Below are 27,357 nucleotides of genomic sequence, written 5' to 3'. Positions count from 1 at the left end.
TCCATTGGAGTAAACTGGGATTTTAAAGTGTGGTGGCTTTTCACTGGCTGAGGTGAGGCAATCTCTCATTGGTTGGGCAAGGGAAAAACTGCTTCCCTCCTGCTGGGGTAGTTAAGTATAGGTTTCTTCTTCTTGGGTCTGCAAGGAGCTGAGGAGGAGTGGTAGGGTGGGAGAACTTCTGCTGGTCTCCTGACTCCATTTTAAATAAGGTTTCCCTTTATTAATTTTCACAATCTGCCAGTGAAAATTCTAAATTGATTTTAAAACCTACTAATGAATTCAGATTTGAGGTTTGAAAAACACTGATCCAATCCAATGCTCTCATCTTACAAGTGAAAAACTGATGCTAGGAAAAAAGGAAAATGACTGTGTTTTGACTATTCCATGAACACACATACATCAAAGTCATGATAGTGACAAGACTCCAGCCCTTGTGATTCTCATCACGGCCTTCCCTCAGAACTTCCTATTACTTCTCCTGTCTTATGTATAGAGACAAATTTCCTCTATTTTAAGAGCCATTTAAACTTTAAATAATTAAAGCTAAATAAAATTTAAAATTCAGTTCCTCATGCTCATTAATCACAGTTCAGATGCCCAATAACTACATGTGGCTAGTGACTACCATATTGGACAGCACAGAAATAGAACATTTTTTCCATCATAACAGAAACTTCTGCTGGGCAGCACTGATCTAATGAGCAAGGTGATAGTACCGTTCCTCTCTGATTCTTTCAGTCAGTCCTGGGCATTCCTTTTCAAATCAAACACAGACAAAGAGGGAAAAGAAAAAACCAGAACATAACCACAAAGCTAAAAGACATCATTTGGCAAGGAATTCAAAGAAACAGAGTTTAGTCTGACAAGAGGAAAACCCACTGTAAATGTGAAGATTATCTTTAAATATTGAAGGACTGTCATATAAAAAAAATTAATATTGTTCCATGACTTGAGGAATAGAATTAAACCCATGAGTCAGAGTTAGAGGAGAAAAGATTCTGGCTCAACAGAAGGAGAAACTTCTTCCATGTCAGAGCTTCCCTGTCAGTCCATCCCAAAGACAGAATGGACTGCCTCATAGAGGAGTGAGCTCTCCATCCTGGGGGTGTTCAAGCAAAGGTTGAGCATATGCCTACCACACAGATATTAAAAAAAAAAAAAAAAAAACTGATGGAAGAAAGGAAGTTATTTGTCATGCACATCAGGGAGAAGGTATGAATTCAAACATAAGTGGGTAGTTGGAATTGATGATCTTTGAAACCTCCTTAAACTCTGAGAATCTCTGACTCCTCTGATTGGTTTTCAGCCTATGGGTGAGAAATTCTGGAAAAGGTAAAGTAGGGAGTGTCTAGACTATTTTGAGCAAAATCAGGTAGAAACTCAAGCATATAATACAGTGAGGGGTGCCTGGCTGGCTCAGTCAATAGAGCATGCAACTCTTGATCTCAGGGTCATGAGTTTGAGACACACATCGGGCTTAAAAAAAAAAAAGGAATATGACGGTGACAGAAGGCTCCAGAGAAACCGAGAGGAAGAAGGGGGATGAGTAAGCAATTTAACTTCAATTAAATGGAATAGGGGGACAGAAAAGAAAGTGCATGAGGAAAAGAGGATTGTGAGAAAAAGAAAAAGAAAGAATTGGGATGGGGTGAAAGAATGAGATGTTTGTAAGAGGTCTGTGATAAAAGACACAAATAGAAGCTTCAATTTTGACTCTCCCTGACTCAGTAAGTGACCTAATAAGTTTGCTTAGATAGCAGTAGAAAAAATATGATAAAGGGAAGGACAAAAACAGATAAATATAATACAAAACACTACCTTTTGAAACCCTGAAGTGGAAAATACTTAACCACCCCACAGAGCCAAAAGGATTTCTTCCACTGCTACCTATCCACCCTCCAGCTCTTCAAGAATATGATAAAAAATAATACAACTATTGTGAAATGAAGACTGTATTCGTTTCTCTTACTACTACAACAAATTATCACAAATTTGGTGGCTTAAAATACTAGTGATTTAAACAAATTGATTCTCTCACAGCTTTGGAGATCAGAAGTCTGAAATGAATCTTACTGACCTAAAATCAAGATATCAGGGCTGGCTCCTTCTGGAGCCTCCAGGAAAAAATCTGTCCCTTTCCTCTTCCAACTTCTAGAAGATGCCTGCATTCCTTGGCTCATGGTGACATCACTCCAATCCTTGGCTTCTGTGATCATATCTCCTTTTCTAACACTGACATTCCTGACTCCTCTTGTAAGGACTCTTGTGATTACTTTGGATCTTCCAGATAATTTAGGATAATCTAATCTCCCATCTCAAAATACTTAATCACATTTGCAAAAGCCTTTCTACCATGTAAGGTAACATATCCCCAAGGTTCTTAAGATCAGGATGTGGACTCCTTGGAAGGCCATTATTCCATCTACCATAAGGGTGGTAAGCATTTGCATTTCTTAGTTAAAAATATTATATGAAAGTATTCCAAATTAAGGTCACTGATCCAGTATTTGTAGGACATATGCTATTAGGGAGCATGGTAGTGGAAAATGCAATGAATCAGGATTCAGGGGTCCCAGGTTCTAGTCCTACCTCTACCATTAGCTAGCTCAATGACTCTATGAAAAGTCACTCCCTTTTCTCTGGAATTCCCCTTGCCTATGAAATAAACTATCATTCTCTTCTGGGGAATTGTCAAATTAGTATTCTTGGCCTATTTTTTTTCTTCATTGTGTAAAAGGACATAAATCTTTCCTAAAAGTTATCAGTTCATTCATTATGGCCATAAAGCAAATTTTTCTCTTAGTAATCAAATGGTCTGGGATTCTAGACAAGCTCTAGCACACTTTATGAAGTGTGGCACTTAGTCTCTGCCATAGTGTCAATCTGTACATTGTGTGTGTCAATTAAGTCTCTTAAATCAATATTCTGAAGTTTGTTAAGATAAGACCTGTGAGGGGCACCTGGGTGGCTCAGTTGGTTAAGCGTCCAACTTCAGCTCAGGTCATGATCTCCCAGTTCATGGGTTCGAGCCCCATGTTGGGCTCTGTGCTGACAGCTGAAAGCCCGGAGCCTGCTTCGGATTCTGTGTCTCCCTTTCTCTCTGCCCTTCCCCTTCTTGCGCTCTGTCTCTCAAAAATAAATAAACATTAAAAAATGTTTTAAAAAAGAAAAAGGTGAAACCTATGAATTCCATGTGAGTTCAGCATCCTAGACTTGTCCTCTCAAACAGTGATTGAAACTATTATTTAAACACATACATTCACTTTAACAAATATTCATTGAGGGACGCCTGGGCGGCTGGGTCAGTTGAGCGTCCGACTTCGGCTCAGGTCATGATCTCGCAGTTCGTGAGTTCAAGCCCCGCATCGGACTCTGTGCTGACAGCTCAGAGCCTGGAGCCTGCTTCAAATTCTGTGTCTCCCTCTCTCTCTGCCCCTCCCCCACTCATGCTCTGTCTGCCTCAGAAATAAATAAAAAACATTTTTAAAAAAACCCACAAATATTCATTGAGCACACTGAGTACTGCAAAGCACTGTGCCAGGCTGACTCCCAGCAAACTTGGTTCTTGATTATAATAAAGACTACTATAACCTAATAGAGTAAGTGGAACACTTGAACATTACTACTTAGCAAACAACTCAAAAAACACTTATTAGGACAAAGCACAGGAAATCAGGAACTCAAGTTCTCTGACCTCAAGTAATACCATACAAATATAATATGAAGCAATATATTAAATATGCCTCAAGATTAGTGTTTTTTCCCCAAAGTTTTCATTTTCCTTTGTATATACAATTTATTTTTTTTTAAGTCAGCCTCCACCTCCACTCCTTTCCAGGTGCTGCTTCTCCTAGTACAGAAATATGAGTGTAGACTTTTGATCTTAGGTTCTGAGTATTTTTCCAGTTACAAATAGTATAATCCCATTTTTTTAATTTCAAGAAGTATGTGTGAGGGCGCCTGGCTGGCTCAGTAGGTTGAGCGTCTGCCTCTTGGTTTCCGCTCAGGTCATGATCTCACAGTTCATGGGTTTGAGCCCCACATCATGCTCTGCGCTGACAGCAGGTAGCTTGGTTGGGATTCTCTGTCTCCCCTTCTCTTTGCCCCTCCCCCCTTGCGCTCTCCCTCTCCCTCCCTCTCTCTTAAAAATAAATAAACATTTTTTTTTAAAGTATGTGTGTGTTTTTCCCTTCAGGATAGGAATTTGAGGGTTTCCCCCCCTGTTTTGTTTATCCACATTTTCTAACTTTTCAGTAGTGAACATTTATTAATCATATAATGAAATACATCATAATGTTTTAATAGAAAATAGATCCTTACCACTTATGATAAACCTACTGTCAAAATGATCTCTGTTGGAAAACTTAGAAGTACTACTCAATTTCCACAATAGTAGTTAGTGCGTGTCTATGCCACCTGATAGCTTCAAGTAATAATTGTAGTCATAAAGCACTTATGAGATTGTAAGATTAAATTTTGGCTCCTCTCTGACTCATTCTGGAACTCGGAGAACTGTTAAATTTCTCTGCACTGTGGTTTCTGGCCACATTTCACTCTGGGCATTCTTCTCTAACCTGGCACAAATGAAGAATGATACAGGCTTTGATGGTCAAACAGCCTTTGAAAGCTTTCTATTTATTATATTTATATGTGCTAATGGTCATTTAATGTTATAAAAAATTGAGGGAATTAATTTGGCACAAATTATAAATCTCTCAAAACTTGCCCAGCTAATTAATTTCCAAATTAGATACTAAATCCTCATTGCAGCTTCCTGAAGGTCAACAGGTGAAAGACAGAAGCTAACGTAAGCACCAGCGTAAGGTTATAATTTAACCAGTGGCTCCCGTTTGAGATGACCACATTCCTACACAGAAAAGGAAATGTTTGTTCAACAGTTTTATCTGTTTTCTTCCATGGGATTTGGAGGGATTTACAACTGAGAATCAGTAACGTATTATTCTAACTCCAGCTACTTTCTTCAACAAACTTCAGGATGGAGCTCAATTCACAAATAAAGCACATCAAAGGTGGTAGTCCGAAATTTGATTGTACTCCTTGACTCAACCCCAGAAAGATTAAGTCACCCAAGGTCACATAGTTATGAGAAGAGGAGGGATTAGAACATTGAGTTCCCGGGGCGCCTGGGTGGCTCAGTTGGTTAAGTGTCCAACTTCAGCTCAGGTCATGATCTCACAGCTTGTGAGTTCGAGCCCCACATCGGGCTGTGTGCTGACAGCTCGAAGCCTGGAGCCTGCTTCGGATTCTGTGTCTCCCTCTCTCTCTGCCCCTCCCCTCTCATGCTCTGTCTCTCTCTCCTTCAAAAATAAATAAACATTTAAAAAAAAAAAAAGAACATTGAGTTCCCAGTCTCCGGAATAATCAAGGAGACCTGTTTCGTGTTTTATTGAATCATGCAATTCCCGTTTTAGGTTCCAACCACAACAGTCTCCAGTTCTCACATATCACAGCTTGTTGTTTCAGCCCCTCATCTTATTCCTTCAGTCAACAGCCATTTTGAGCACCTGCTCCATACCAGTCACTGTATTAAGCACTGATAGGATAACCAACACATTATAGTGTTGTGCTGTTTACAAGACACTTTCACAAACACCATAACATTTGGTCATGTAATTTGACCTATCCAAAGTCAAGAACCAAGACTCATTCATCCTTGTATCATCTGGGACTTAGTTCACTGCCTGCACAATGCACCGAACATTCACTGAATAGATGAATAAATGCAGGAGACAATGAAGGAGTGACTGAATATAGAAGGCCTCATATCTCTGGCCTATAACATTTTTTGTTTTCATAGGATGGGCAAACATTAACTTTTCTCCTTAATCTTTCTTCCTTTGGAAAAGCTTCTTCTTTCCTATCCATTTCTTTCTCTCCTGTAGAGCAACACCTCCTAATCATGCTCAGAGGCAAACCCCAGGTCCCCAGAAGTCCCTAAAACTCCTACCTTTGTCCCTTGGCCAGGACCCTTGCCATTAGCTGCTATAAATCTGGGTGAGAGGACGCCCACTCTAGTCTGTTTTTATTTTATTTAAAATAAAAAATAAATTTATTTTTATTTTATTTTATTTTTAAAATTTTTTAATGTTTATTTATTTTTAAGAGTGAGAGCAAGCAGGGGAGGGGCAGAGAGAAGGGGACAGAGAATCCAAAACGGGTTCTGTGCTGACAGCAGTGAGCCCAGTATGAGGCTCAAACCCACAAACCTCGAGATGATGACCTGAGCCAAGTCGGAAGCTCAACCAACTGAGCCACCCAGATGCCCCTCTAGCCTGTTTTTTTTTTTAACTTTATTTATTTTGAGAGAGAGAGAAAGCATGAGCAGGGGAGGAGCAGAGAGAGGGAGAGAGAGAGAATCCTAAGCAGGCTCAGCACTGTCAGTGTAGAGCCCGATGGGGGGCTTGAACTCATGAACCGTGAGATCATGAGCTGAGCCAAAATCAGGAGTCAGACACTTAACTGACTGTGCCACCTAAGCACCTTCTAGTTTGTTTTTAAAATTGACCAACTTGTATAAAGAGTTTGGCAATTGGATTATAATACAAATTCTTGTCACTTGTCTTCCTACTGTAGAATTATTTTAATTGGGATAAAAACCTGTGTAACTAGATTTGCCTTATAAGATTTAGAAACCTGGAAAGCAACAAGTCAAGAAACCTAGAAAGCAATGGTGGGGGTGCCTGGGTGGCTCAGTCAGTTGAGCACCTGGCTCTTGATTTGGGTGCAGGTCATGATCTCATGGTTTGTGACTTCGAGCCCCACATTGGGTTCTGTGCTAACAATGTGGAGCTTGCTTGGGATTCTCTCTTTCCCTCTCTCTCTGCCTCTTCCCTAACTGTGCTGCCTCTATCTCTCCCAAAATGAACAAATAAACAGAAAGAAAGAAAGAAAGAAAGAAAGAAAGAAAGAAAGAAAGAAAGAAAAAGAAAGCAATGGTAGAAACCACAAGCTAAGCTGATGTGCAGTTAGTGCTCAGGGTGAGGTCAACAGACAGAATCAGGAAGTGGATTGGGCCCAGGGATTGCTAAAAAGACTTCAAGCAATTATCTACTAGTCTCACTAATAGACAGCCTTTTTTTCCCTATGTTTTTGACATACTTTCCAGATCACCCCAACTTTTAAAAACTTCTCAGGGCATCATCTTGAAAAAAGCCCTGAAGACAGGTAAGACCCCAAGAAAACCAAGTTCACCTTTCCCTTCTAAAGTGGCAATGGTCAACTTCCAGGGATGATGGCAGAGTAGGAGGATCCAAGGCTCACCTCGTCCCATGGATTCACCTAGATAACACCCACATTAGTGTAAATAACCCATAAAATGGCTCACAGACTGGAAGAACACAGTCTCCACAGCTAAATGGAGAGAAAAGGTCACACTGAAGAGGGTAGGAAGGGGGAAGACATGGTCAGGAGTCAAACAGACCCACAGGACTGTCCACAGGAGGGAGGGATCCACTGGTCATGGAGAGGGGAGAGTAGAACCCATCCCAAGCAGGGGGCACCCACACTGGGAAGACAAATTGCCATAACATTTGGCTTTGAAAACCAGAGAGGCCTAACTTCATGAATTCTTACAATCAGTGAGGCTTAACACTTGGAAATTTAAAAATCAGTGGGCTCAGCTCTGGGAGAGCCAGAGGGCAACAGGAAACCAAGTCCCCACCCTTAAAGAGACAGGACAACAAACAGCTCTGCTGAGATACAGCACAGAAGCAGCAGTTTGAAAGATTCCTCGGGTGTATGGAGGGAGATTTATTTCCTAATCTAGAGGCCTGTGGGGAAGGGGCAGGGATCTTTGGGAGACTTCCCCAAGAACACAAGAGTTGGCAGGCATCATTTCCCTCCTCACATCCAGCTTAGATACGCGGACACCTGTGAGAATCAACAGATCACAGTGCCAACACTTTCCACCTAGCTTCCTAACAGTATGCCCCACCCCCTGGAAGAGGACTGGCTCCCTCCAGCCAACCTCCTCCCATAGCAGACATGCAAACTTTGCTAACACTGCAGTCTCGCCCCTGCATTCTCTTGTGGACTTGTTCCCTCCAATACACCCTTGGTAGGAGTCCATCCAAAGTTTGCACCACAGCTGTCAGCAAGCAGCCCCAACAGGGATCAGCATCACCCCAAATTGACTCCTCCTACCCAGGGAGAGAGGAAGAGAACCACACATACCAGTTTGACTGTGGTCCCAGCAGTGGGCTGGGGACAGACAACTGGTCTGACCGCAGACCTCAGCAACCAATAATAGCTTCTCAGGAGACAAAACAGAGAGAGCACCCTATGGTTCAGTGCTGCCACAGTTCTGGCAAAAGCCTTATCTGACCCAACTCAAGCACAAGGTGGCCCCAGACTGGCACACTAACAACACAGGGACCAAACCCTGCCCACAATAGGCAAAGAGAGCCATTGCAGGTGACTGGACTGAAAGCAAATGCAGCTCAGCCACAATAATAGGATGCACACTACACACATAGAAGACTCTCCTGAAGCACCAGGTTCTGGTTAACAGGGGACATGCAGAGCACTATAAGACCTCTTCTTCATAGGCAACTACATTCAAGAGCAGAAGGCACAGCTGACTTTCCTAAAACAGAGAAACAGACACAGAAAGTTAAACAAAATGAGGAGGCAGAGAAACATGTCCCAAATGAAAGAACAGGGCAAAATCACAGAAAGAGAGCTAAAGGAAAGGAAGATATGTAAGATACCAATGGTCATAAACTTAGTCATGGAACTTCAGAAAAGAGTGGAGGACCTCAGTGAGATTCTGAACAAAGAGATAGAAAACATAAAAAAAGAAACAATCAAAGATGAACTCAATAACTGAAATTAAAAATACACTAGAGGGAGGGTGCACCTGGGTGGCTCAGTTGGTTGAACTTCCAACTCTTGATTTTAGTTTTTGTCATGATCCCAGGCTTGTGGGATCGAGCCCCACATCAGGCTCCTCACTAAGCATGGATCCTACTTGGGATTCTCTTTCTCTCTCTCTCTCTGCCGCTCCTCCCCCTACCCATCAAAAAAAAAAACAAAAAAAACACTAGTGGGAATAAATAGTAGACTAGAGGAAGCAGAAGAATGGATCAGCAACCTGGAGTATACATTAATGGAAAGTAATCAGGTTGAATAAGAGAGAGAAAAAAGAATAATAAAAAATGAAAATAGACAAAGAAAACTCAGTGACACCATCTAGAGTAATAACATTTGTGAGGCATCTGGGTAGCTTAGTTGGTTCAGCGTCCAACTCTTGATCTTGGTTCAAGTCATGATCTCACAGTTTGTGAGTTTGAGTCCCACATCAGGCTCTTCACTCACAGTGCAAAGCCTGCTTGGGATTCTCTCTCTCCCCCTCTCTCTCTCTCTCTCTCTTTCTCTGCCCCCTCCTCCACTCTGCACTCTCTTTCTCTCAAAATAAATAAATAAACATTAAAAAAAAGAGAGTGATAATATTTGTATATAAGGATCCTAGAAGGAGAAGAGAAAGAAAGGGGAGCTGAAAATTTATTTGAAGAAATAGTAGCTGAAAGCTTCCTGAATCTGGGGAAGAAAACAGATATCCAGATCCAGGAAGCACAGAGAGTTCCCAACAAAATCAATCCAAGGAGGTCCACACCAAGACACATAGTAACTGAAATGACAAAAAGTAGTGATAAAGAGGATTTTTAAAGCATTAAGAGAGAATAAAATAGTTACATACAAGGGAAACCCCTTAAGGTCATCAGCTTATTTTTCAGCAGAAACTTTGCAGGCCACAAGGGAAGGGAATGGTATATAAAAACTGCTGAAAGAAAAAATCTCTGCAACCAAGAATACTCTATAGCAAGAATACTCTGACATTCAGAATAGAGATAGTTTCCCAGACAAACTAAAGTTAAAGGAATTCATCATCACTAAATCAGATCTACAAGAAATGTTAAAGGGGATTCTTTGAGCAGAAAGGAAAGACTAAAAGCAAGAGTAAGAAAAGTAAGAAGCACAAAAGCAGTAAAATTAAGTATATCTATAAAAATCAGTCAGGGGATTCACAAATTGAAAGATATAAAATATGACACCATATACTTAAACATGGGGGGAGAGGAGTAAAAATTTAGTGCTTTTAGAATGGGTTCACACTTAAGCAACCATCAACTTAAGATACACTGTTATGATATATATGCATAAGACGATAAATATAAATCTAATGGTGACCACAAATAAAAAAAACCAGACATGCAAAAAGAGAGAGAGAGAGACAGAGAGAGAAAGGAATCCATGTATATTATTAAAGAAAGCCAACAAACTGTGAGAAAAGAGAGCAAGAGAAGATAGGAATATAGAGGAACTACAAAAACAACCATAAAACAAATGACAAAATGGCAATAAGTACAGACCTGTCAGTAATTACTTTGGATGTAAATGGACTAAGCACTCGAATCAAAAGACATAGGGGGATGGAATGAATAAAAAACAAAACCTATCTATTTGTTGCCTACAAGAGACTCATTTCAAACCTAAAGACACATGCAGATTGAAGGTGAAGGGATGGAAAGGCATTTATGCAAATGGCAATAAAAAGAAAGATGGGGTAACAATACTTATATCAGACAAAATAGACTTTGTTCTATTTAGATAGGATTTTTTTTTTTTAATTTCAGAGAAATAGAGAGAGTGAGTGGGGGAGAGGGGCAGAGAGAGAATCTTACACAGGCTCCACACTCAGCACAGAGCCCAACACAGGACTCAATCCCACAATCCTGGGATCGTGACCTAGGTCAAAATCAAGAGTCAGACACTCAACCGACTGAGAGACCCAGGCACCCCTTGGACAAAATAGAATTTAAAACAGACACTGATAAAAAGAGACAAATAAAGACACTATTATAATCATAAAGGGAACAACCTAACAATAATATATAACAATTATAAATATTTATGCACCCAACGTGAAAGCACCAAAATACTTAAAGCAACTAATAACAAACGTAAAGAAAGTAACTGATAGTAAAACAATAATAGCAGGGGACTTTAACACCCACTTACATCAGTGGATAGATCATCCAAACAGAAAATCAATAAGGAAACAGTGGTTTTGAATGACACATTGGACCTAATAATGACACATTGGATCCAATAAATATGTATTTCAGAACATTCCATCCTAAAACAGCAGAATACACATTCTTTTGAGTGCACATGGAATATTCTCCAGGATACATCACATGTTAGGCCACAAAAAAAGTTTCAACATATTCAAAAAGATTGAATTCATAGCATCTATCATGTCTAACCACAATACTATGAAACTAGAAATCAACCACAAGAAAAAATCTGGAAATAACACAAATATATGGAGGTTAAATAACATGCTACTAAACAATAGATGGGTCAGCCAAGAAATCAAAGTGAAAATCAAAAAATACATGGAGAAAAATGAAAATGAAAACACAATGTTTCAAAATCATTAGGATGCAGCAAAAGCTGCTCTAAGAGGGAAGTTTATGACAATACAAGCCTACCCCAAGAAGCAAGAAAAATCTCAAATAAATAACCTAAACTTACACCTAAAGGAGTTAGAAAAAGAAGAACAAACAAAACCCAAGAACAGTAGAAAGAAGTAAATAAGAAAGATTAGAGTAAAAATAAATTAAATAGAAATCAAAAAACAACATCAACAAAAAAACAATAGAACGGATCAATGAAACCAAGGGCTGGTTCTTTGAAAAGATCTACAAAATTGATAAACCTTTAGCCAGACTCATAAAAAGAGAGAGAGAGAGGACTCAAATAAACAAAATAAAAAATGAAAGAGGAGAAATAACAACCAACACCACAGAAATACAAAGGATTAACAGAGAATATATGAAAAAATTATATGCCAACAAATTGGACAACCTAGAAGAAATGGATAAATCCCTAGAAACATGAAAGCTCCCAAAACTGAATCAGAAAGAAATAGAAAATTTTAACATATCAATTATAAGCAATGAAATTGAAGCAGTGATCAAAAAAACTCCCAACAAACAAGAGTCTGGGATCAGATGGCTTCACCATTTGGTGAACTCTACCAAACATTTACAGAATAATTTAGTGCACGGTGATGGACTGATGACAGCCCTTCTCTGTGGGCCTTTCATAGTGTGCCAGTGCCAGAGATGCATGCAAACCATTGCCCAGCCTTCTCACCAGTGGGCTGTGAGCACTGAAGGGAGCTGTACAGTGTGAAAAAGTGACAACAAAAATAAAACATAGAATTAATATGTATTCTTCTTAAACTATTCCAAAAAATAGAAGAGGAAGGAAACCTTCCAAGTTCATTCTATGAGACAAGCATTACCCTGATACCAAAACCAGATAAAGACACTACCAAAAAAAGACAACTACAGGCCAATATCTCTGATGAACATAATTAAAAAATCCTCACTGAAGTATTAGCAAACCAAATCCAACAATACACTAAAAATCATCCACTATGATCAAGTGAGATATATTTATTCCTGGGACCCAAGGGTGGTTCAATATTCACAAATCGATCAACATGATACATCATATCAAAAAGAGAAAGGACAGGGGCACTTGAGTGGCTCAGTCAATTGAAAGTCCAATTCTTGATTTCAACTCAGGTCATGGTCTCATAGTTCATGGGTTTGAGCCCTCCATAGGGCTCTGTGCTGATGGCGTGGAGCCTGCTTGGGATTCTCCCTCTCTCTGTGCCCCTCCCCAGCTTACACTCTCTTGGTCACTCCTACAATAAATAAACTTTTAAAAAAAATTTCTTAATTTAGTAAGAGAAAGGATAAAAACCATATGATCATTCAATAGATGCAGGAAAAGCATTTGACAAAGTACTACATGTATTCATAATAAAACTCCCTCAACATAGTAGTTTTAGACAGAACATATCTCAACATAATAAAGGCCACATATGAAAAACCCACAGCTAACATCATACTCAATGGTGACAAACTGAGAGCTTTTGCCATAAGATCAGGAATAAGACAAGGACATCCACTCTTACCACTTTTATTCAGCATACTACTGGAAGTCCTAGCTATAGCAATCAGACAAGAAAAAGAAATAAAAGGCATCCAAACTGGTAAAAGAAGTAAAATTTTCATTATATGTAGATGATATGATACTCTATATAGAAAACCCTAAAGACTCCACCAAAAAACTACTGGAACTGATAAATGAATTCAGTAAAGTTGCAGGATACAAAATCAATTTACAGAAATCTATTGCATTTCTATATACTAATAATTAAAGCGCAGAAAGAGAAATTGAAAAAAAAAATCCAATTTACAGTTTCACCAAAAATAATAAGATACCCAGGAATATATTTAATCAAAGAGATGAAAGACTGCACTCTGAAAAACTATAAAACTCTGATGAAAGAAATTGAAGATGACACAAACAAATGGAAAGATATTCCATGCTCATGGACTGGAAGAACAAATATTGTTAAAATGCCCATACTACTCAAAGCAATCTACAGATTTAATGCAATCCCAATCAAAATACCAACAGTGTTCTTTCACAGAACTGGAACAAATAATCCTAAAATTTGAATGGAACCACAAGACTCCACATAGCCAAAGCAATCTTGAAAAAGAAGGTAAAAACTGGAGGTATCACAGAGGCACCTGGCTAGCTCAGTCGGTAGATCATGCAACTCTTGATCTTGGGGTTGTGAGTTCTGCCCCCATGTTGGGCATAGTGTTTACTTAAAACAAACAAAGATTTTAAGAAAAACCTGGAGGTCTCACAATGCCATTTTTCCAGACATACTACAAAGCTATAGTAATCAAGACAATATGGTACTAGCACAAAAATAGACATATAGACCAATAGAACAGAATAGAGAGCCCAGAAATAAATCCTTGATCATATGGTCAATTAATCTTCAGCAAAGGAGGCAAGACTATGCAATGAGAAAAGGACAGTCTCTTCAACAAATGGTGCTGGGAAAACTGGACAGCTACATACAAAATAATGAAATTGGACCACTTTCTTATACCTTATACAAAATAAACTCAAAATGGATTAAAGATCTAAATGTGAGGCCTGAAACAGTAAAAATCTTAGAAGAGAGCACAGGCAGTAATTTCTCTGACATCAGCTGTAGCAACATTTCTCTAGATATGTTTCCTGAGGCAAGGGAAATAAAAGCAAAAATAAACTATTAGAACTACATCAAAAGAAAAGTTTATGCACAGGAAAGAAAACAACAACAGGAAAAAAAAAAAAACCTAGTGAATGGGGAGAAGATATTTGCAAATGACATTTCCAATAAAGGGTTAATATCCAAAATATATGCAGAACTTTTACAACTCACACCAATAAAACCAAACAACCCAATTTTTCTTTTTTTCTTTTTTTTTCAATATATGAAGTTTATTGTCAAATTGGTTTCCATACAACACCCAGTGCTCATCCCAAAAGGTGCCCTCCTCAATACCCATCACCCACCCTCCCCTCCCTCCCACCCCCCATCAACCCTCAGTTTGTTCTCAGTTTTTAAGAGTCTCTTATGCTTTGGCTCTCTTCCACTCTAACCTCTTTTTTTTTTTTTTCCTTCCCCTCTCCCATGGGTTTCTGTTAAGTATCTCAGGATCCACATAAGAGTAAAAACATATGGTATCTGTCTTCCTCTGTATGGCTTATTTCACTTAGCATCACACTCTCCAGTTCCATCCATGTTGCTACAAAGGGCCATATTTCATTCTTTCTCATTGCCACGTAGTACTCCATTGTGTACATAAACCACAATTTCTTTATCCATTCGTCAGTTGATGGACATTTAGGCTTTTTCCGCAATTTGGCTATTGTTGAGAGTGCTGCTATAAACATTGGGGTACAAGTGCCCCTATGCATCAGCACTCCTGTATCCCTTGGGTAAATTCCTAGCAGTGCTACAAACAATCCAGTTTTAAAAATGAGCAGAAGAGGGGCACCTGGATGGTTTAGTCGGTTGAACATCTGACTCTTGATTTTGGCTGGGGTCATTATCTCACTGTTCATGGGATTGAGCCCCACGTCGGGCTCTGCACTGGCAGCACAGAGCAAGCTTAGGATTCTCTCTATTCCTCTCTCTCTCTCTGCCCCTCCCCATCTCTCTTTCTCTTTCAAAATAAATGAATAAACATTTAAGAAAAAAATGGGCAGAATACGTGAATAGGCATTTCTCCAAAGAAGACATCCAGATGGCTAACAGACACATGAAAAGATGCTCAACACACTCATCATCAGGGAAATGCAAATCAAAACTATAATGAAATAACCACCTCACACTTGTCAGAATGGCTAAAATCCACAACACAAGAAACAGTAAGTGTTGACGAGGATGTGGAGAAAAAGGAACCTTCATGCAACTTCCAACTATTGTTGGGAAACTGGTGCAGCCACCATGGAAAACAATATGGAGGTTCCTCAAAAAATTAAAAATAGAATTACCATATGACTTAGTAATTCCACTACTGGGAATTTACCCAGAGAATACAAAAACACTAATTTGAAAACGTATGTGTACCCCTATGTTTATTGCAGTATTATTTACAATAGGCAAGTTATGAAAGCAACCCAAGTGTTCATCGATAGATGACTGGATAAAGATGTGATATATACATATATATTGGGGGGGCAGGCTTGCAGCCAGGCCAAGTGCCTAGCTGCATATATATATATACACATATGTATGCATGTGTGTGTGTGTGTGTATATATATATATATATATATATATATATTCAATGGAGTATTATTCAGCCATAAAAAAGAATGATATCTTGGCATTTGCAACAACATGGATGGATCTAGAGCATATAATGCTAAGTGAAATAAGTCAGTCAAACAAAGACAAATATATATTTCATTCATATGTGGAATTTAAAAACCAAAACAAATAAAGAAAAAAAGAGGAAGAAAAAGACTCTCCACTATAGAGAACAAACTGATGGTTACCAGAGGGGAGGTGGGTGGGGGATGGGTGAAATACTTGAAGGAGATTAAGAGTACACTTAAGGGAATGAGCACTGGGTGATGTACGGAATTATTGAATCACTATATGGTATACCGGACACTAATATAACACTGTGTTAATTATACTGGAAATTTTAAAAATAAATAAAAATTAAAAATAATCAAAAAACAAAGTAGCAACGGTCCAGTTCCTTTGTGCACTTTTTCAACAACAATCTATTGAACATCTATTTGTCAAGCAGTCTTAGGGACATAGTGTTTAAAACAAAACAAAACAAAACAACAGACAAATGAGGACCCTTCTGGGTGGTCAGGGAAAGAAATGACACTTCAATTCATCCCTGAAGCACATGCAAAAGGTTCTGGCCTGTTCCCCCAGCCAGAGACCAGGAAAGGAGAGGGTACGAGACAAGATCTATAATGGAGGCAGATGAAGAAGGGCCTGAAGTCAGAGGAGGCAGCTCAGTTTTATTCTGAGTACGCTGGAGAGCCATAAGAGAAGAGAAGTGGCAGGTTGTGATGTGTTTTTATTTGTACCACATTCAGTGGCAAGACCTTTAAGGTAAAATGGCCATCCAAAGGGGCACAGAAGTTTTTGACTATCCCTTTGCCTCATTTATTTGGATGCCACTTTAGAGGATTGGCTATGCCAATATGTTTTGTTACTTTACTAAACACTTCCCTTTTTAATAAAGATTGTGCCAGGTTTTATCCAAATTATCACATTAAATCTTCATGAAAACTTGCTTTATGTCAAAACCACTTGCCACTCTTTGACAACAGCTTTCTAAGACTTCCCCATCCTGGAGTACCTACTTGGGCTATGCCTTGTTGGCATGATATTCCAATAAGGCAGGGGAAGAGAGTCCAGATGAGGATCTGCTTCTGCAATAACTTTCACCACCAGGGCAAATACATCTGCTTGTAGATTTTGATCAGGAGCAAATGTTTATTTCCTCACTCAGCACATACTTATGGGCACTAAAGATATGCAAGGGGGAAAACATAAGCCAGATCCTGTCCTAAGAAGGAGAGGATCTAGTAAGAGCTCAGGTCTGTTGCCCTCCTTTTCACTGCTCCCCTGTCCACCTACACCCCTCATGCATTTCCATGATGGGTAACAGAACAGGGCTCCCGGACAAGCCACAGGGGAAGAGGGAGAATTGTGTCCCTCAGGCAGCTCACACCTTGTAAATGCACCACTGAAACATTAGGCCTGAGATCAGGTGAAAATTGAGATCAAGGTTGGCCTTCGGAGAAAAGAAGACAGGCTGGTGGAGTTGCCACAAGCATGAACTCTGCATCATCCAGGCCAGGGCTTGGGGAGTGGTCTGCCACTAATAGCAGGACTCTATGCAAGTTACTTAACCTCTTTACGTCTTTATTTCTCACCTGGAAAATGGGAAACAATAGTACCTACCTCACTGGATTGCAGTAAGGACTAGAGGAAGTGGTAAAATGGTATAGGAAACACCTACCTCAGAGCCTCACATGTGCGTGTTTAATAATCGGTGACTAATATTGCCTTGGAGAATATAGCAGAGACCTGGATGTGGAGAGGAGAGGTTGTCCCATGGCTGTACCGTGTGATGGGCTGGCAAGGACTGGGCCCACAAAGCCACACATGATGGGAAATGCATGCCTCCTAGGCCACCTTGTGCACATGTAAACTCAGGTCAGAAGAGAGATAAGCAGGGTATTGGCACCAATGGGAGGGCTGCCTTCTCAGTCCCCTTCCCTCTTTCCTTGCCCAAGTCACCACTGTTCACGGAAGGCAGCAGCAGCAGCAGCCACAGGGAAGAGACCTTGGGAAACGGAAACTGTTTACATGTTCTGTTAAGTTTCTGTCTCCCTCAGCCCATGAGGCCCACTCCATTCATCCAGCCACAAGGAGGAAAACAAACACAATGTGGCCCAGAACCAGCTGCCTTCATAGCCTTTACATGTACCATATAGAGTTACATGATGCCTGTAACATTCACCCTGCTCTGAATCTGGAAGACAGGATGACACCAAACAGGACAGGCACAAACAGAACTTTGGGGTTTAGAGGAAGGAGGAAGGGAGGAGGGATCACATCCCACTGAGGGGCCTGGGATGCTCCATGAAACAAATGGCTTCTGTGGGAATGGAAAGGGAGGGTGTGTGTAGATCACAGACACAATTATTCAAGCACCTTAGCTAATGAGAGAGAGAGAAGGAGAGAGAGAGAGAGAAGCCCCAGGGTGTGGGGGAAGGTATACAGAGAAGAGAGAGAAGTCATTAACTAGGAAGAAAGAAGATCAGAGAGAGGAAAGGGTGTGTGTTCTTTTTTTTTAATGTTTATTTTGTGAGAGAGAGAGAGAGAAAGAGAGAGAGAGAGAGAGCTCAAGGGAGAGAGGGGCAGAGAGAGGGAGAGAGAATCCCAAAGTAGCCTCAGCCGCTGTTAGCACAGAGCCCGACATGGGCTGGATCTCACAAACTGTGAGATCAGGACCTGAGCCAAAATCAAGAGTCAGGACACCCAACCAGTTGAGCCACCAGGTGCCCTGAGGGAGTGTGTTCTTAGACCCACATGGCTTGAGCATGGGTGTAGGCTGAGGGAGGGAGCCAGGATGGCTGAAGGAGCAAGCTCCCAGAGGGCTGTGAGGGGCTTGGACTGGCCTGAGCAGAGAGGGCAGCTTACCTTGTGACATGAGGAGAGGAGAGGAGAGGAGAGGAGATTAGTTGTAAATGTTGGTAAAACAGAGAAGGGACAGGCTGTTTAGGTCCTGGAAGCTTCGTGGCTCAATTTTCTCAGTGAAGTAGAGTTAATTCCTGAGACTAAAGGAGGGTCGGTCAGGTGGGGCTTGGGGAGAGAGGTGAGGCAAGAGTCACTGAAGACTGCTAATTGGCCTGGAAGGCCCAGCTGCAGCTGGAGACAGAGATTTCCCTGCGACCATAGTCCTCACAGGTGCACAGTTTCCTTTAACAAATGAGAAAAGCCTGTGTGTCCCCAAGTAGGCAGCCTACAGAGGGAGCAACAGAAAGTTGGAAGAAGGGGCAAGTCATTAACTGTGTGGTCCAATCTGGATAGAAAATCAGACGTCAACAGAAGACAGACACACTGGGACAAAGTAGGGAGACCATGAAACTGGAGGACCCTATGAGGAGAAAGAGAAAGGTTGGTGTAGGGAGATTCTGAGAGTTGGAAAAACTGTGTCCGGGGTTGAACAGCGTCTTCCAAAAGTCCATGTCCACTAGAACCTCAGAACGTGACCTTATTTGGAAATACAATCTTTGCAGATGTAATTAGTTAACATGAAGGTGGGTCCTAAGTCCAGTAACTGTTGTCTTTATGAGAAAACAGAAACACAGAGCTATACACACACACAGAGGAGAATGCCCTAGAAAAACAGAGGCGGAGACTGGAGTGTTGCATCCACAAACCAAGGAATGCCCAGGATTGCTGGCAACTCCCAGAAGCTAGGAGAACAACATGAAACAGACCCTCCTGAAGAGACTCTAGAAGGCAACTACCCTGCCCACACCTTGATTTTGGACTTCTAGCCGTCCGAACTATGAGACAATAAATTTCTGTTGTTTTAAGGCACTCAGTCTGTGCTATTTGCTATAGCAACTCTAGGACATTAATACAGACGGGAAGAAGGTCATGGTGTGAAAGTTGGAATTGACAGATATCAGCATCCCCACTCCCACTCTTGCACTCTGTCATGGCAGTGAGGATGAAGAGGACTGGTAGGTGCTAGAGAGATCCTGCAGAAGTGAACTCGGTGACCTTGGCAACTCCTTAGATGATGGGCAGGGGAGGGGGACAGGATGTGCACAAAAGGGGCAAAGGTGACCAAGGTTTCACAGCCAATAAATGAGATACCACTTTCCCCTGATCTTGTTCTGTGAATAGCACTACTCTTCTCCCAGAGAAAAACAGGATATGGTCTGAGAAGATTCAGGAGTCTTGGTGTCACCTCGGGAAAGAAGTGGAGGAGGGGGCCACACTGCAAAGGGATGAGGAAGTTTGTGACGAGGAAATGGAAGTGGTTAGAAGGGATGAAGTTGGCAGATGTTCAGGAATGAAAGAGGAAGCTCAAGTAGCTTCCTGGGCTAGAAAAGATATGTTCTTCAGACATTGGTGTGGTTTGTCTGCTAAAGGGTTATCTTGGGCTAAGAAAAATTAGTATTGCTCTCATTTTTCTCTCCCACCCCATACAGATGCATAGATATAGAATATATGTTAAATCGGACCACATCTCTGCATCATAGTCCCAGTCTATACAACCTTGTACTTGAGTCAGTCACAGATGATGAAACACAATTAGAAGGAGACTCAAAGAGTGCATGCTAGTGACCGTGTTGTCAGCAGGTAGAGATTGAGGACACAGGGAGTGATGAGAGACAGTGCCCTTTGGTACATTGGTGTTGTTCTCTTCTGAGATGGTGGCTCCCACCCCCACTGTCCCCACTCTACCTACGTGGTGGTCTCCCTCTGGAGGAGTGGTGATAGTGGCTGCCTTTAAGAAGTTCTGTGCCAGGGGCGCCTGGGTAGCTCAGTGGGTTAAGTGTATGACTCTTGATTTCAGTTCAGGTCATGATCTCAGGGTTCATGGGTTCGAGCCCCCCATCAGGCTCTGCGTTGATGGTGCAAAGCCTGCTTGGGATTCTCTCTCTCCCTCTCTATGCACCTCCATTGCTCATGCTTGCGCCCTCTCTTTCTCTCTCTCTCAAAAATAAATAAATTAAAAAAAAAAAAAAGTCCTGGGTCTCCTGGTCAGCAGGGGCTGTGGCTCAGGGGAAGCTTGGAAATTACCTCCTCCCCTGTTTCTAGATCACAGCTAAGGTTTCTTCTGCTTGTATTTCTGCTAGATAAGGGCCCATCTCCTAAGGTTATTATATGTCTGACTCTGACAGCAATTTGTTGTTGTTACTCTTTATTGCTTCTAAGTAGGACCCCTTGGCATCCATTCCTGGCACAGAAACAAAGAGCTGGTTAAAGCTAATACCTTATTCTAGTGGAGCCCTGGAGATCAAAGCCAGAGGACGGGGGTGGGCAGCTCTCTTCCAAAAGCCTGATAGGCATCTCCCTTGCAGTGCAATTTTCAATTTTCGTGCACCCCTTTCCTCTGTTTGCTCAGATGATTCTTCACCGTAATATAGTTCTTTTGCTCCACTTGCAGTCCGATGCCAAGGGGAATTCACACTTATTTATTAAAACTTGACAAAGAACAGAGTTGAGAAGGATGAAAATTAAGAACAGAATCAAATCAAAGGCATAGGTGTTTTATTATGCATACCACCACCCACACTGAGTCTGCTGATTGAGAGATAAGGGGGAAAGGGCTAAAGGGGAAGAGCCAGGGAAATTGGTGAAGGAAAGTTTTCTTTATGAATAGCTCCTCTAGGCCACAGCTCTGTGTGACCCAGTGATAGGACAACATTTGACAATATTTGAGGGCCAGAATAACATCATAGAAACACGGAAGAAATGCAAACCTTTGATTAATTCATTCAAGGTTTTGAGCACCTACTGTGTGCTAGGCATTGTGCAAGGAAGACTCAGGGGATATAACAATCCTTGGTCTTGTGTAGTGGCAAGGATTAGGGATTAAGGCCTAGACAACACACACAAGAAGGGAGTTGCCGATACCGCTTAGGGAAGTTGGGAAGGCTTCAGGGAGAAGGTGATAATTCAGGCAATTCTGTGAGGATGAGTAGGAGATTAGCTACATTAGAAACAGCATATACTAAAGTACAGAGTTATGGAGAATGTATTTTGTTCAAGGAACATTAAGAAGCTGAAGGCAGGGGCGCCTGGGTGGCTCAGGCGGTTAAGCTTCCAACTTCGGCTCAAGTCATGATCTCACGGTTCATGGGTTTGAGCCCCACATCGGGCTCTGTGCTGACAGCTGGGAGCCTGGAGACTATTTCGGATTCTGTGTCTCCCTCTCCCTCTGCCGCTCCCTGACTTGCACTCTGTCTAAAAATAAATAAACATTAAAAAAAAAAAAAAAAAAAGAAGAAGCTGAAGGCAATGGTAGGGGATGTGGCCAGAGAGGCAAGCTAGGAACATCCTGTGAAGAACCCATTCTACTACACAAGAAATGTGGATTTTATGTGAATGGAATTCTGCCGAGAGTATTTAAGTAGGAAAGCTGCTTGGTGAGAATTTCATTTTAAAATGATAGATTGACCAAAAGCAATGAGATACCTAAAAATAAACCTAACTAAAGAGGTAAGAGATCTGTATTCTGAAAACCACAGAACACTTATGAAAGAAATTGAAGAGGTCACAAATAAATGGACAAGCATCCCGTGCTCATGGATCAGAAGAACAAACATTGTAAAATGTCTATACTACCCAAGGCAATCTACACATTTAATGCAATCCCTATCAAAATGCCACCAGCATTTCTCTCAAAGCTAGAATAAACAATCCTAAAATTTGTATGGAACCACAAAAGACCCCGAATAGCCAAAGCAATCCTGAAAAAGTAAAACAAAACTGGAGGCATCACGATTCCAGATTTCAAGCCATACTGCAAAGCTGTAATCATCAAGACAGAATGGTACTGGCACAAAAACAGACACATAGGTCAGTGGAGTAGAATAGAAAACCCAGAAATGGACGCACAACTACATGGGCAACTAACATTCAACAAAGCAGGAGGGAATATCCAATGGAAAAAAAACCTCTTCAACAAATGGAAAACTGGACAGCAACATGCAGGAGAATGAAACTGAACCACTGTCTTACACCATACACAAAATAAAATCAAAATGTATGAAAGAGATAAATGTGAGACAGGACACCATCAAAATCCTAGAAGAGAACACAGGCAGCAACCTCTCTGAGCTTGGCTGCAGCGACTTCTTACTAGACACATCTCCAGAGGCAAGGGAAACAAAAGCAAATAGAAACTACTGGGACCTCATCAAGAAAAAAATCTTCTGCACAGTGAAGCAAACAGTCAACAAAACTAAAAGGCAGCCAACGGAATGGTAGAAGATATTTGCAAATGGCATATCCGATAAAGGGCTAGTATCCAAAATCTATAAAGAACTTACCAAACTCAACACTGAAAAAACAAATAACCCAGTGAAGAAATGAGCAGAAGACATGATTAGACACTTTTTCACGGAAGATATCCAGATGGCTAACAGACACATGAAAAAATGCTCAACATCACTCATCATCAGGGAAAGAGAAATCAAAACCGCAATGAGATGCCATCCCACACCTGTCAGAATGGCTGAAATGAACAACCCCAAAACAACAGGTGTTGGCAAGGATGTGGAGACAGGGAAATACCCTTCCACTGTTGGTGGGAATGCAAACTGGTGTAGCCACTCTGGAGAACAGTGTGAAGGTTTCTCAAAAAACTAGAAATAGAACTACCTGACAATCCAGCCATTACACTATTAGGTGATTCCTCAAAGAATGCAAAAATACAGATTTGAAGAGGTACATGCATACCAATGTTTATAGTAGCACTATTGACAATAGCCAAACTATGGAGAAAACCCAAATGTCCATCAACTGATGAATGGATAAAGAAGATGTGGTACACATATACGATGGAATGTTATTCAGCCATTGAAAAGAATGAAATCTTGCTATTTGCAATGACGTGGATGGACCTAGAGTGTATTATGCTAAGCAAGGTAAGTCAAACACAGAAAGACAAATATCGTATGATTTCACTCATGTGGAATTTAAGAAACAAGACAGATGAACATACGGGAAGGGACGATGGAGAGGAGAGAGGGAAACAAGTGACAAGAGACTCTTAACCGTGGAAAACAAGCTGAGAGTTGATGGAGGTCGGTGGGTAAGGGATGAGCTAGATGGGTGATGAGTATTAAGGAGGGCACTTGTGATGAGCACTGGGTATTGTATGTAAGTGATAAATCACTGAATTCTCCTCCTAAAACCAATCTTGCACTGTATTTTGGCTAACTACAATTTAAATAAAGAAATAAAAATAAAATGACAGGTTAGGTGGGATGCCTGGCTGTCTCAGTGGGTAGAACATGCAACTCTTGATCTAGGGGTTGTGAGTTCAAGCCCCATTCTGGGCATACAGTTTACTTAAAAATTAATAATTAAATGATGGCTTGGACTAAAGGCTGGGGGACTTAACGGCTGGTGAGCCAGGAGACCCCTGGGGGGGATGAGAGTGCTATTAACAGACAAAGAGATTATATGGCAGGCAGCAGGTTTGTCAGAGGGAGCCACACATGCCCTTCATACCTACTGAATGCGCTAGATGTTCTCCAGGAGAAGATATCTTGGAGGCAGTTAATAATATGAGACTGTGAGGGCCACCTGGCTGGCTCAGTCAGTTGAGCATCCTACTTTGGTTCAGGTCATGATCTCACAGTTCATGAGTTTGAGCCCCCACATTGGGTCTGCTGCTGTCAGCATGGAGCCTGGAGCCTGCTTCAGACACTCTGTCCCTCCCTCTCTCTCGCTGCATCCCCCCCCCACTCATGCTTTATCTCTCAAAAATAAATAAACATTTAAATCATAAGGAACTCAGAAGAACCGGTGATCCAAGGGGTGAAAGCCTAGCAGATGGCGAGAGCTTTAATGAGTAGATGTATCTAGCCCAGAACACCTGACTCTCCCACATTTGGCAAACATCCGTGGTGAAGGTGAAGAAAATTCCTCAGGTGGAAGGCAGCTGAAATCTTCCTGTCTTTTCCTTTGTTTGACGCTGCCTCTCACCTCACCCTCCTCTCTAGTCGCAATCTAACCCACTTGCCACAAGCGGAATCAAGACCATGTGGACAGGTCAGCCCGGTGACAGCTTGGTTGCTGCAACCTGGGAAGGAAAAGCAGTTTATCTTCTCGGTTATAAGATTTGTTTATTTTTTCACCATGATTAAATAAGATACAGTAAAAGAAAATTTGGAAATAATGAAAAAAAGAATGCCTCTACTTTCAGAAACCACCTTTTAAACTTATGGTGTATCACTTTCAAAGTCTTTTTCTACATACACAGGGATTTTGCTTATTGTTATTTTTGTTTGTATTATATATACTATAATGGTTCATTTAAAATAATATTTTAAGCTGTGTTCTCATACATATTTCATAAATATCACTTTTAGGGGCTGCATAGATTGCTTTGATTGGAAATAATAATTTATTTCAACAGGGTAAAACATGTACGTGGTAAAATATTCAAAATGCAGAAAGAATACATGTGAAAAATAAGTCTCTCTCCCATCCCTATCTCCCAGCCACCCAGTCGTCCTCAAACATAGTAACAGTTCTAGTCTGTTGTGTGTTCTTCCACAGATATTCTACATATGTACAAATATGCATTTACAAATAAATATCCTTCTAGCTTCTCCCTCTGAGGGTAGCTCACATACACACTGTCTACACTTAGTTTTTTCACTTCTCAGTGTATCTTGGAGCCTATTCCAGATTGCCAAATTAAAGCTGCCTTCTTCTTTTCATTCAAAAAGCAATTTCTTAGCCGGCAACAAATGGTGGCTCTCCCAAGAGCCACCAGACCCTCCCTTGAGCCCAAGTGACAGGAGTCTGCCTGCCAGGTTTGCTCATGTGAGCCAGGAATGTCAAGTCTGAGATTTCCATTTCCCACCCACAGAGTGGTGGCACTCAGAAGCCAAGGAGACAGTAGTGTCTCCTGTTAATAAATGAAGACAGCAAATACAGAGAAAACAAGACAGGAAGAGTGAAGTTTGCTCAAGAAATAAGGTTGTTTTCTGTCTCCCATTCACTAGCTTGTGCAAGTACACATGTTCCAGGAAACCTCCCCAGACCTCCCCAGCCTTCAACCTCTCCAATGCTTCAAACACAGATGGGCTGCTCCAAGACTGGTGTGATAACCTGGCCCACAAACGTCCCCCCATCTCCTTACCATGGCTCTTTTCTCTTAGTTTTCTTGAAATCTCCCAGTTAGAGGAACAGCCTTCTCTCCTAGCTTTATCCTGCTAGCATTTTAGGGTGTGTTATTACCTTACCAAATCAACTAGTCTACGCATTAAATACTCAGAAAGACAACAAAAATCTAAGGTTTGTTATAATAATAATAATAATAATAATAACAACAGTATCAATGGCACAAAAACAGACACTCAGATCAATGGAACAGAATAGAGAACCCAGGAATGGACCCACAAACATATGGCCAACTAATCTTTGACAAAGCAAGAAAGAGTGTCCAATGGAATAAAGACAGTCTCTTCAGCAAGTGGTGCTGGGAAAACTGGACAGTGACATGCAGAAAAATGAACCTGGACCACTTTCTTACACCATACACATAAATAAACTCAAAATGGATGAAAGACCTAAATGTAAGACAGGAAGCCATCAAAATCCTCCAGGAGAAAGCAGGGAAAAACCTCTTTGAACTTGCCTGCAGTAACTTCTTACTCAACACGTCTCCGGAGGCAAGGGAAACAAAAGCAAAAATGAACTACTGGGACCTCATCAAAATAAAAAGCGAAGAAAACAATCAGCACAGTGAAGGAAACAATCAGCAAAAGTAAAAGGCAAGTGACGGAATGGGAGAAGATATTTGCAAACAACATATCAGATAAAGGGTTAGTATCCAAAATCTATAAAGAACTTATCAAATTCAACACCCCCCCAAAAAATAATCCAGTGAAGAAATGGGCAAAAGACATGAATAAACACTTCTCCAAAGAAGACATCCAATCATAAAAGACATTTATGAAAAGCCCACAGCTAATATCATCCTCAATGGGAAAAAACTGAGAGCTTTCCCCTGAGATCAGGGACATGACAGGGATGTCCACTCTCACCGCTGTTGTTTAACATAGTGTTGGAAGTTCTAGCATCAGCAATCAGACAACAAAAGGAAATCAAAGGCATCAAAATTGGCAAAGATGAAGTCAAGCTTTCACTTTTTGCAGATGACATGATACTATATATGGAAAACCCCACAGACTCCACCAAAAGTCTGCTAGAACTGATACGTGAATTCAGCAAAGTTGCAGGATACAAAATCAATGTACAGAAATCAGTTGCATTCTTATACACTAATAATGAAGCAACAGAAAGACAAATAAAGAAACTGATCCCATTCACAATGCACCAAGAAGCATAAAATACCTAGGAATAAACCTAACCAAAGGTGTAAAAGATATGTATGCTGAAAACTATAGAAAGCTTATGAAGGAAATTGAAGAAGATATAAAGAAATGGAAAAACATTCCGTGCTCATGGATTGGAAGAATACATATTGTTAAGATGTCAATATTACCCAAAGCAATCTACACATTCAATGCAATCCCAATCAAAATTGCACTAGCATTCTTCTCAAAGCTAGAACAAGCAATCCTAAAATTTGTATGGAACCACAAAAGACCCTGAATAGCTAAAATAATATTGAAGAAGAAGACCAAAGTGG

The 27,357-nt window shown here is 40.8% G+C and overlaps 1 non-coding gene across 1 annotated transcript; it reads left to right on the top strand.

Annotated features, from left to right (window-relative positions):
* The first annotated feature begins 12,089 nt into the window (after window positions 1-12,089).
* On the top strand, window positions 12,090-12,219 carry LOC125939225 (small nucleolar RNA SNORA42/SNORA80 family). Its single transcript, XR_007462977.1, has one exon. It is a non-coding gene; the product is annotated as a small nucleolar RNA SNORA42/SNORA80 family (small nucleolar RNA).
* Window positions 12,220-27,357: the final 15,138 nt, after the last annotated feature.

The sequence above is a fragment of the Panthera uncia genome (assembly GCF_023721935.1).
Source record: "Panthera uncia isolate 11264 chromosome B2 unlocalized genomic scaffold, Puncia_PCG_1.0 HiC_scaffold_24, whole genome shotgun sequence".
Lineage (NCBI taxonomy): Eukaryota > Metazoa > Chordata > Mammalia > Carnivora > Felidae > Panthera > Panthera uncia.
Note: the sequence above shows the minus strand (reverse complement) of the source record. Positions and strands in the feature narration are given on the sequence as shown.